Here is a 12,148-nt window from a genome sequence, read left to right as displayed (position 1 = left end):
CTGCACAGTGAGCATGGAAGCACTCCAGCCCATTTGTGAAATTTTATTTGGTGATGAATAAATGTTCTAAACAGATAATGTCAATTGTCAGGACTCCCCAATTGTACAAAGAGCTGCCAGACATCATTGCTTTATGCATTTTCAGCATGCCGGTTTCTGTTTCCACTTATACACATTATTTAAAGAACATTTTACTGAGATATGCTGATTGGAAATTGCCACCACTGCCAAGTTGCCTGGAAAGTTCAGATAACTGTATCCTAGTTTTCTCCTGCTGTGATGGAACATGGGACAGTAATGACTGCAATCACAAGAGAAGTGCAGTCATATCAAACGTGTAATAAACATTCAAAATGAGAAACACGATACAATAGACAAAGACGGTGATAGAATAGACATGCAGAGGTAATTATTGTAAACAGCAATGCAATCTGAAACGTTGAGTATCATATGCCGTGTTTATTTAGTGAATGAACTGATCCCTAAATACATCTTTACCCAAAACAGGTCGGTAATGGTAAAAAGATGGGTGATGATTCATAATACTAAGCAGTCATCACAATATTCTTTTGAAAGTAAAGTCAAGCAATCACTGAAAAAAATGGTAATATATAAATGCACTCTTCTATGACACCGCACTTTTACTTTTGGCCCAAAGTTTAATAAGACTAAATCTGAAATGAAGAAAAAAAGACTGGCTGACAATTCCAAAATAGGTCACTGCTTACAAAAATTACCAGTGTCTTGGCTGATATGTTTCTTTTTTTAGTCTTAGTGTTAAGAAGGATCAGTCTGCTTTGCTAAGATGTCTTTTTTAGTAAATACTTGGATTCCACATTAAATATTTTGTTTTTCCTCTTTTATTCTTTCTGGAAATATGTTGATATTTTGACAACCATACATTATCATTCCCCTTGTCAACAAAGTGTGTCCCTGCAGTCTGAGACCGCCAACACTACCTGGACTATGCCAGACAGATGAAGACTACGTACAGGGACCAGAACATGGACATGAGTGAGGCAGTGCAGAAGACCTGGGGAGCAGGGAAAAAGGAACTTTTGTTTATGGAAGCAGGCTGGGGCATTTGCAAAAAAGAGAATCTTTTTAAAGGGGCTGCCCAGTGATACAATATATACAGTATATATATATATATATATATATATATATATATATATATATATAAAGAAAATGATGGCGGCACTGGAACAACAAGCAAAAATGGGTGCTAAGTCCAGGGATGTAGCTGCTTACCCCGTACGGATAGAGATGAAAAACGGACAGCACTCCAGGTAAAAAGCAATGGTGTTTATTCACCCATGTGGAAGGCCTTTCACATGGGTAAATAAACACCATTGCTGTTTACCTGGAGTGCTGTCCGTTTTTCATCTCTCTCTCTCTCTATATATATATATATATATACACAAAAGAAAAACCACCAGCAGCACCATCCAAGAAAAAAAGGGAAAAAGGAGGGTGCAAAGCCCAAGTATGGCAATAGGTGCTTACCCGCTTGTATTAGACAAAAATTGTACTGCACTCCGAAGGACTTTCCAAAGAGTCAATGAACTTTATTCACCCATGAAGTGGCAAAGAGCGACGTTTTGGCTCATACATGAGTCTTTCTCAAGCATTGGTACAAAATGAACAGCAAGCATATAAAGGTGTATCAATCAAAGTGATCAGTGACGTAACATAATTGATAATTAGGATGCTCATATGAATAAAAGATATATCAGAATACATAAAAAGTCAAATATCGACGCTAGAAGATAAAGTGACAAAGTGCATACTGTAGATAAAATACATTGTGCAATACATTACATACAACACCATATAATGTGCATAATTAGATCCATCTGTATCACATATATGTGTAATCAGTGCACTCACGTCATCAGTGTAATCATAAGTGGGAGGAGAGAACAAATTGGTACCTGGATGAACGATGGAGCCCACATATACAGGCGCGTCTGGGGATTACCTCTGCGCATGTTCCGGCTGCATTACATCATCAAAGCCGGGCCGAATGGAAGCACGAGTGCGCCGCAAAGTCGCCAACCAATGACCGAAGCGGCACATGCGTGCATCACATTCCAAACCCATTGACTGATGGCTAGAGATGACGACGCAAGCGCAGTACCGCACCCCTTGCAAACACCGCCATATTGGGAAAGGGAACATTGCCAGACTTTTTGTAACATATCACAGTAACCAAAAAATTATCATAATCATCATGTGCCTTTATCATACACGTCACTGTGGATAAATTCCAGTCTCCAGCAGGTTAGGCGAGCAGCCATCTCTTCCAAGATGAATTGCCCAAACCCATACGGAGCCCCAATGGTATCGACACGTCAGCGTCAGCCCCATCAAGGGTCCCCATCCTGCCCCATATCGTGACAAAGAGGGTTCTCCTCTATCGGCTGTGATGTAATTGGTCCTCGGATGTGTAGAAATATGTAGAGAGTACCATACTAGTGATTTCTGCACTTATGCTGTACATAACAATATCTTATTAAAACAAAGAGGGAACAACCTCTTGCAATGCAGGCGGACCACGCGAAAGGAACCTTATTAAAAAAACAAATCCTCCTTCAAAGACGAGGCGGTAAAGTGGTATTATACTTTGCAGGGGGCTTTTCATCCAACCTCCAGGCACGTTCCTTGTCCACAACAACTTCTCCCAAGTGTCTAAAGGTGTCTAAAAAATTGAAATATTAAATAAGTATAAATAATATGTAGTAAACATAAATAAAATAACCTATTATTACTACAGTGCAGAAAAAATTTATATTTTTTTCTTCTTTTTAATTTTTTTAATTTTTATTTTATAACCAATGAATCTGTCTAACACAGGTGGAAGGCTTCACGTACAACACCAGGGAATTAAGGGCAAACCGACCCGTACTCACACTGTACTCCCATATCTGTATTCAATGTTCAATCCATTAGGATGAAGACTATTTAAAGTCTGGATCCAATATAGTTCTCTTTTTTTGAGTAGAGATACACGATCTCCACCCCTCCATGGCATAGAAATCTGATCAATAATCCAACATCTAAGATCCTTTTCTTTATGTTTAAGTGACACAAAATGTCTAGGGACCGGTAGATCCGTACGACCTTTTCTAATCGTGTAGCGATGATTGTTGAGTCTAGTCTTTAAATCTGTGGAAGTCTCGCCTACATATAACAACCCACAGGGGCAGGACAATATGTATACCATGAAAGATGAATCACAAGTTAGATGAAACTTGATAGGATAGGTACAACCCCTACTAGGATGTGTGAATACCTGTCATGGATGGTGTTGCAGAAAACAAGAAGTAACAAATAAAGATCCGACTGACTTGATCCAAAACTAAGGAACAAAAGGGTGAGCCCTATTAAAGCCCTAGAGCTCTCCCTGGCTGCTCAGCCCATGCAAAGATCTCAATGATAGAAAGTTGCATGTCCACGTACCTCGACTGTGTGACACCTGAGCACCCTATAATAGTGAGGGGACACGACCACCGGCTCCCTACACTAAATACGGAGGGAGTCAGGGTCACCTAGAATCAAGCCAACAGGAAAACACAAATACAGAAATAGACTTATCTTGAGGAACCAGCAGTAGCAACTTCAAGCAGTGAACAGAATCCAGGAAGTAGTATAAACCGCAAAGTGAAGCAGTATGGGAGGAGATATATAGGGAGGCAATCACTGCTAATAGATGACAGCTGGGAGAGGGAGAAGAGATGTCAAAGCTAAAGCAAAACAAAAGAACATCATGCAGGAGGTACTGAAGAACGTCTATCAGAACTTCTCAGAGATCTGGCGGTGACAATGCCTTGGATCTACAGACATAGTGGCAATTGACACAATGCAAGCACGGGAAACAACCAGTGCCAACGTCGCCTGTCTGGCTATATTTTTAGGGCCCACATCCGCTCTTACTAACTGATCCCTAAAATTTTTGCACCTGCGATACGAAAACAAGGGTAGTACCCTAAATTCAGACACCTTTTTCAAACAACTTCCAACTCCCAATTGTTGTTCTGACCCTGTCCAGATGAGGACGATATCGTCTATGTATCGCCACCAGCCCAGAATGTACTGAGCATGGTGGGAGCAATGGACAGGGTCAGAACAACAATTGTTCAATTTTCATCGTTATCTCAATAGAATTGATGGGGATTTACAATTCACTATCACCTATTCGGATACCGCTGTGCAATTCTTGGACACCAATGTTTTATTTTCCAATGGGGCCCTCATCACACAACTCTATACCAAACCAACAGATAGAAACACGATGCTGCGATATGAGAGTTGCCATCCTCGGAGTATGGTGAAACATTTACCATACTCGCAATTTTTGAGGGCTAAAAGTATAGTCACTGATGAAATTACCTTGGACAGGACTGTAGATGATATGATCATCAAATTCAGGCAGCGAGGTTACCCTAGTAAACTGCTTGCTGAACAAAAACATAAAGTTCTGGCAATGGATAGGGAATCTACACTTCGAGGGGTCAGAGAAAAAGGTACTCAAAGTAGGAATACATTTGTATCTACTAGGGATGAGCGAACCCGAACTGTATAGTTCGGGTTCGTAACGAATTTTGGGGTGTGCGTGACACGGACCCGAACCCGAACATTTTCGTAAAAGTCCGGGTTCGGGTTCGGTGTTCGGCGTTTTCTTGGCGCTTTTTGAAAGGCTGCAAAGCAGCCAATCAACAAGCGTCATACTACTTGGCCCAAGAGGCCATCACAGCCATGCCTACTATTGGCATGGCTGTGATTGGCCAGTGCACCATGTGACCCAGCCTCTATTTAAGCTGGAGTCACGTAGCGCCGCACGTCACTCTGCTATGATCAGTATAGGGAGAGGTTGCAGCTGCGAGGTTAGGGCGAGATTAGGCAGATTAACTCCTCCAAAAGACTTCATTCTGTGATCGATCTGCAGCTGTGGATCATTGAAGTGCTATTATTGACTTGCTCACTTTTTTGAGGCTGCCCAGAGCGTTTTTAGATCACTTTTTTCTGGGGTGATCGGCGGCCATTTTGTGACTTGTGGTGCGCCAGCACGAGCTATCACCAAGTGTATTTAACCATCGATAGTGTGGTTATTTTGTGCTATATCCTACATCAGCTGCAGGCTGAGCCTGTGTCACCGAAGTGCATTTAACCATCAACAGTCTGGTTATTTTTTGGCCATATACTACATCAGCTGCAGGCTGAGCCTGTGTCACCCAAGTGCATTTAACCATCAACAGTCTGATTATTTTTTGGCCATATACTACATCAGCTGCAGGCTTAGCCTGTGTCACCCAAGTGTATTTAACCATCGATAGTGTGGTTATTTTGTGCTATATCCTACATCAGCTGTAGGCTGAGCCTGTGTCACCCAAGTGCATTTAAACATCAACAGTCTGATTATTTTTTGGCCATATACTACATCTGGTGCAGGCTGAGCCTGTGTCACCCAAGTGCATTTAACCATCAACAGTCTGATTATTTTTTGGCCATATACTACATCTGGTGCAGGCTGAGCCTGTGTCACCCAAGTGCATTTAACCATCAACAGTGTGGTTATTTTTTGGCCATATATTACATCAGGGGCAAGTTGAGCCTGTCACCCAGCGCCTAAAAATTAGACCTGACATTTCTATTCAACCAAATCTGCACAGTTTTAGCTGGTCAAGTTATTTGTAGTGACCGTAAAAGCAGACTTTTTGTTCTGGGTTGAAAAAGCATTCCCAAATTTGCCATTCTGAAAATAACTAGTTTGTGGTATTTGAGGCCTACTTGAAATCTATCCCAAAAAGAAAATCTTACATTGAAGGTATTGATAGTGTCATTCAGAAAAACCTAAGACACATGCTAGCTGTCACGGATGGTGTACAGGAAACAAGATAATACAATACAAACAATGACTTACTGGACCCACAACTAAGGAACAAAAGGGAGACCCCTGCAATCGACCTGCCGCTCTCCCTTATTGCTCAGCCTATGCGACCACCCCAAAGGTGGATGGGCGCATATCCACGTACCTCGGCTATCTTAGACCTGAAGGCCCTACAATAGTGAGGGGACACGACCACCGGCTCCCTACACAGACACGGAGGGAGTCAGGGTCACCTGGATCCAGAAAACAGAAAATCATAAATACATAAACAGAACTTATCTTGCAAGGACTGGGAGCTAGGAACAGCATGCATGCACACACACTCCAGGAAGTTGTATCAGCCGCACACTACTGCCTTATGGGGAGGAATTTAAAGGGAGGTAATCAGTCTGACTGCATGACAGCTGAGATAGACTAACGAGGTGAGGAACAGAAACCAAAACAGAGAAACTCAAGGAGGAGGATCTAGACGGCTCCTGTCAGAGCTTCTCAACTGTCTGGTTGTGACAGTACCCCTCCCTCTAGGAGTGGACTCCGGACACTCAGGGCCAACCTTCTCAGGATGGGACCTATGGAAAGCCCTGATGAGACGAGAGGCCTTAATGTCCGTCACTGGGACCCACATCCTCTCCTCAGGACCATAACCCTCCCAATGAACGAGGTACTGGAGGGAACCGCGGACAAGACAAGAATCCACAATCCTAGAGACCTGAAATTCAAGATTTCCATCAACAATAATCGGAGGAGGAGGCAAAGGCGAGGGTACAATAGGTTGAACATAAGGTTTCAATAAGGACTTATGGAAAACATTATGGATCTTCCAAGTCTGAGGAAGATCAAGACGGTAGGCAACAGGATTGATGACAGACAGGATCTTGTAAGGCCCAATAAACCTAGGACCCAACTTCCAGGAGGGAACCTTCAATTTGATATTCTTGGTAGACAGCCACACCAAATCACCAACATTCAGGTCCGGACCAGGCACACGTCTCTTATCCGCCACACGCTTATATCTCTCACTCATGTTCTTTAGATTATCCTGAATCTTTTGCCAAATAGATGACAAAGACGAGGAGAATCTGTCCTCATCAGGCAAACCAGAAGAGCCCTCTCCAGAGAAAGTCCCAAACTGCGGATGAAACCCATATGCACCAAAAAATGGTGACTTATCAGAGGACTCCTGACGACGGTTATTTAAAGCAAACTCAGCAAGGGACAAAAAAGAACACCAATCCTCCTGATTCTCCGCCACAAAACAGCGCAGATATGTCTCCAGATTCTGATTGACACGCTCTGTCTGGCCATTCGACTGCGGATGGAAAGCAGAAGAGAATGACAAGCGAACCCCCAAGCGAGAACAGAAGGCCTTCCAGAATCTGGAAACAAACTGCGTGCCCCTATCAGAGACAATGTCTGAAGGAATCCCATGCAATTTGACAATGTGGTCAACAAATGCCTGCGCCAGCGTCTTAGCATTGGGCAAACCAGGAAAAGGGATAAAATGCACCATTTTGCTAAAACGGTCCACCACCACCAGAATCACAGACTTCCCCGAGGAACGAGGCAAGTCCGTTATGAAGTCCATGGACAGATGTGTCCAAGGACGGGAAGGAATGGGCAAAGGAAGGAGAGGACCTGATGGCCGTGAATGAGGGACCTTGGCACGAGCGCAAGTCTCGCAAGCTGCCACAAAACCCTCAACCGACTTACGAAGCGCAGGCCACCAGAATCTCCGAGCAATGAGATCCAGTGTGGCTCTTGTCCCCGGGTGCCCAGCAAGGACCGTATCGTGATGTTCTTTAAAAATCTTGTGTCTCAAAGCGAGAGGCACAAACAACCTCCCAGGAGGACAAAGATCAGGAGCTTCTGACTGGGCTGCCTGCACCTCTGCCTCCAATTCAGGAAAAAGAGCAGAGACCACCACACCTTCAGCCAAAATGGGACCCGGGTCTTCAAAATTCCCACCTCCCGGGAAACAACGTGATAGGGCATCTGCCTTCACATTCTTAACCCCAGGGCGGAACGTAACAACAAAATTAAACCTTGAAAAGAACAGAGACCATCTGGCCTGTCTCGGGTTCAGACGCTTGGCTGACTCCAAGTAGGCCAGATTTTTATGGTCAGTAAACACGGTAATAGGGTGTCTGGCTCCCTCTAGCCAATGGCGCCATTCCTCAAAAGCCAACTTGATGGCCAACAATTCCCTATCTCCCACATCATAATTTCTCTCTGCGGAGGAGAGTTTCTTTGAGAAAAAGGCACACGGTTGCCATTTGGCAGGAGAGGAACCCTGAGACAAGACCGCACCCACCCCAACCTCAGAAGCATCAACCTCAACTATGAAGGGTAACGAAACATCAGGTTGTACTAGGATGGGAGCGGAAGCAAAACTCTCCTTGATATTAGAAAAGGCCTTACGCGCCTCTACCGACCAGGAAGAAAAATCTACCCCCTTTCTGGTCATATCAGTGAGTGGTTTAACAACAGAGGAATAATTCAAAATAAATTTCCTGTAATAATTAGCAAAGCCCAAAAAACGCATCAGCGCCTTCTGATTCTCGGGAAGCTCCCACTCAAGCACAGCTCGAACCTTCTCTGGGTCCATGCGAAAACCAGAAGCGGAGACAGGAAACCCCAGAAATTGGATCTCTGGAACCGCAAACACACACTTTTCCAGTTTCGCGAATAATTTATTCTCCCGCAGGATGAGTAAGACCTGACATAAGTGTTCCTTATGAGTCTTGAAATCAGGAGAAAAAATCAAAATGTCATCCAAATACACTAATACAAATTTTCCCATCAAATGATAAAAAATGCTGTTGACGAAATGCTGAAAAACGGCTGGGGCATTCATCAAACCAAAAGGCATAACTAAATTCTCAAAATGGCCCTCAGGGGTATTGAAAGCCGTCTTCCATTCATCTCCTTCTCTGACCCTAACCAGGTTGTATGCCCCACTTAGGTCTAATTTGGAAAAGACTTTCGCCCCAACAACCTGGTTAAACAAGTCCGGGATCAGAGGAAGCGGATAAGGATCACGAATAGTGATACTGTTCAGCTCCCTGAAATCCAGACAAGGTCTTAAAGAACCATCTTTTTTCTTAACAAAGAAAAAACCAGCGGCAACAGGTGACTTCGAGGGACGTATGTGTCCTTTTCTCAGACTCTCAGAGATATAAGCACGCATAGCGACCCTCTCAGGTTGGGAAAGATTGTATAAACGAGATTTAGGCAGCTTGGCGCCTGGGATGAGATCAATAGGGCAATCATACTCCCTGTGCGGAGGTAAACCCTGAACTCCACTCTCAGAGAAAACATCCAAAAATTCAGAGAGGAAAGGTGGTACAGTTTTAGTAGAAACCTCAGAAATAGATGTTATGAGGCAATTCTCTCTGCAAAAGTTACTCCAACCATTTATTTGCCTCACTTGCCAATCAATGGTGGGGTTATGTTTAGTGAGCCAGGGTAGCCCCAACACTAGAGGAGTAGGCAAACCGCTAAGGACGAAACATGACACATCCTCAACATGAGCATCATTCACAATTAAACGGATATTGTGAACTATGCCCTTTAATGATCTCTGAGAAAGTGGAGCTGAATCAATAGCAAAAACAGGAATATCTCTTCCCAAAGTGCATACCTGGAAACCATGAGTTATTGCAAATTGATTATCAATGAGGTTGACAGCTGCTCCACTATCCACAAAAATCTCACAAAAAATGCTCTTGCTCTCTAGCGCCACCCTAGCAGGCAGGACAAAACGGGAACTACAAGCAAACGGAAAACCTTCAATTTCCGCCTCAACCCTGCCAATAGTAACAGACGGAACATTCTTAAAAGATTTCTTCCTTTTTGTCTCTTTATTACTCCCAGAAAACTGCCTGAATCTCCTAGAGGGACAAACATTTGCCAGATGATTTATACCTCCACAACAAAAGCAAACCCTCCCCTGCGGGCTGAATCTTCTATTGTCAGAGGCAATCAACCCCAGAAGCATGGGCTCCTGCTCAGAAGGGGCTGACAGCGACTGAGACCCCTGTGCACAGAATGACACCGCTGCACTGTCCCGGGACTGAGTATGACAGGAAGGAGAGATCTCTCCTCTCTCTCGAAGACGCCTGTCAATACGAACAGCCTGAGACATAGCAGAATTCAAGGAGGTAGGTCTTTCATGAAAAGCAAATGCATCTCTCAATCCCTCTGAAGGACCATAGCAAAATTGACTTCGGAGTGCAGCATCATTCCAACCCGTATCTGCTGCCCATCTCCGAAATTCTGAGCAGTAAATCTCTGCGGATTGTTTACCCTGGCATAACAGACGTAGTTTAGACTCAGCCAGAGCAATACGATCCGGATCATCATATATCTGACCCAGGGCTAAAAAGAATTCATCCACTGAACGGAGGGGCCGTGCCCCCTCAGGCAGCGAAAAGGCCCAGGACTGAGCGTTACCCCTGAGCAGCGATATAATGATACCCACTCTTCGTTCTTCATCACCAGAAGAATGGGGAAGAAGGCGAAAATGGAGTTTGCAAGCATCTCTAAAACGTACAAAATTCTCACTACCCCCGGAAAACGTATCCGGGAGCGAAATCTTAGGCTCAGCACAAACTCCATGAACGCAAGCTGAACCGGTCACTTGAAACTGAGAAAAAGTCTTACGGAGGTCAGCTACCTCCAAAGCAAGACCCTGAAAGCGTTCAGCCAAAAGTGTAACCGGATCCATGCTTTAGACGGTTTAGGCGGCTGATAATGTCACGGATGGTGTACAGGAAACAAGATAATACAATACAAACAATGACTTACTGGACCCACAACTAAGGAACAAAAGGGAGACCCCTGCAATCGACCTGCCGCTCTCCCTTATTGCTCAGCCTATGCGACCACCCCAAAGGTGGATGGGCGCATATCCACGTACCTCGGCTATCTTAGACCTGAAGGCCCTACAATAGTGAGGGGACACGACCACCGGCTCCCTACACAGACACGGAGGGAGTCAGGGTCACCTGGATCCAGAAAACAGAAAATCATAAATACATAAACAGAACTTATCTTGCAAGGACTGGGAGCTAGGAACAGCATGCATGCACACACACTCCAGGAAGTTGTATCAGCCGCACACTACTGCCTTATGGGGAGGAATTTAAAGGGAGGTAATCAGTCTGACTGCATGACAGCTGAGATAGACTAACGAGGTGAGGAACAGAAACCAAAACAGAGAAACTCAAGGAGGAGGATCTAGACGGCTCCTGTCAGAGCTTCTCAACTGTCTGGTTGTGACACTAGCGTGCTGATAGAAGTGTCATTCTGTGATTAAACCTATAACTGTCACACAGCGCAAAAAAAAACAGGTCTCACATCTCTATTCAACCAAATCTGCACAGTTTTAGCTGGTCAAGTTATTTGTAGTGACCGTAAAAGCAGACTTTTTGTTCTGGGTTGAAAAAGCATTCCCAAATTTGCCATTCTCAAAATAACTAGTTTGTGGTATTTGAGGCCTACTTGAAATCTATCCCAAAAATAAAATCTTACATTGAAGGTATTGATAGTGTCATTCAGAAAAACCTAAGACACACGCTAGCGTGCTGATAGAAGTGTCATTCTGTGATTAAACCTATAACTGTCACACAGCGCAAAAAAACAGGTCTCACATCTCTATTCAAACAAATCTGCACAGTTTTAACTGGTCAAGTTATTTGTAGTGACCGTAAAAGCAGACTTTTTGTTCTGGGTTGAAAAAGCATTCCCAAATTTGCCATTCTCAAAATAACTAGTTTGTGGTATTTGAGGCCTACTTGAAATCTATCCCAAAAATAAAATCTTACATTGAAGGTATTGATAGTGTCATTCAGAAAAACCTAAGACACACGCTAGCGTGCTGATAGAAGTGTCATTCTGTGATTAAACCTATAACTGTCACACAGCGCAAAAAAACAGGTCTCACATCTCTATTCAAACAAATCTGCACAGTTTTAACTGGTCAAGTTATTTGTAGTGACCGTAAAAGCAGACTTTTTGTTCTGGGTTGAAAAAGCATTCCCAAATTTGCCATTCTGAAAATAACTAGTTTGTGGTATTTGAGGCCTACTTGAAATCTATCCCAAAAAGAAAATCTTACATTGAAGGTATTGATAGTGTCATTCAGAAAAACCTAAGACACACGCTAGCGTGCTGATAGAAGTGTCATTCTGTGATTAAACCTATAACTGTCACACAGCGCAAAAAAAAACAGGTCTCACATCTCTATTCAACCAAATC

Source organism: Bufo bufo, chromosome 8, assembly GCF_905171765.1.
Source record: "Bufo bufo chromosome 8, aBufBuf1.1, whole genome shotgun sequence".
Taxonomy (NCBI): Eukaryota; Metazoa; Chordata; class Amphibia; order Anura; family Bufonidae; genus Bufo; species Bufo bufo.
Note: the sequence above shows the minus strand (reverse complement) of the source record.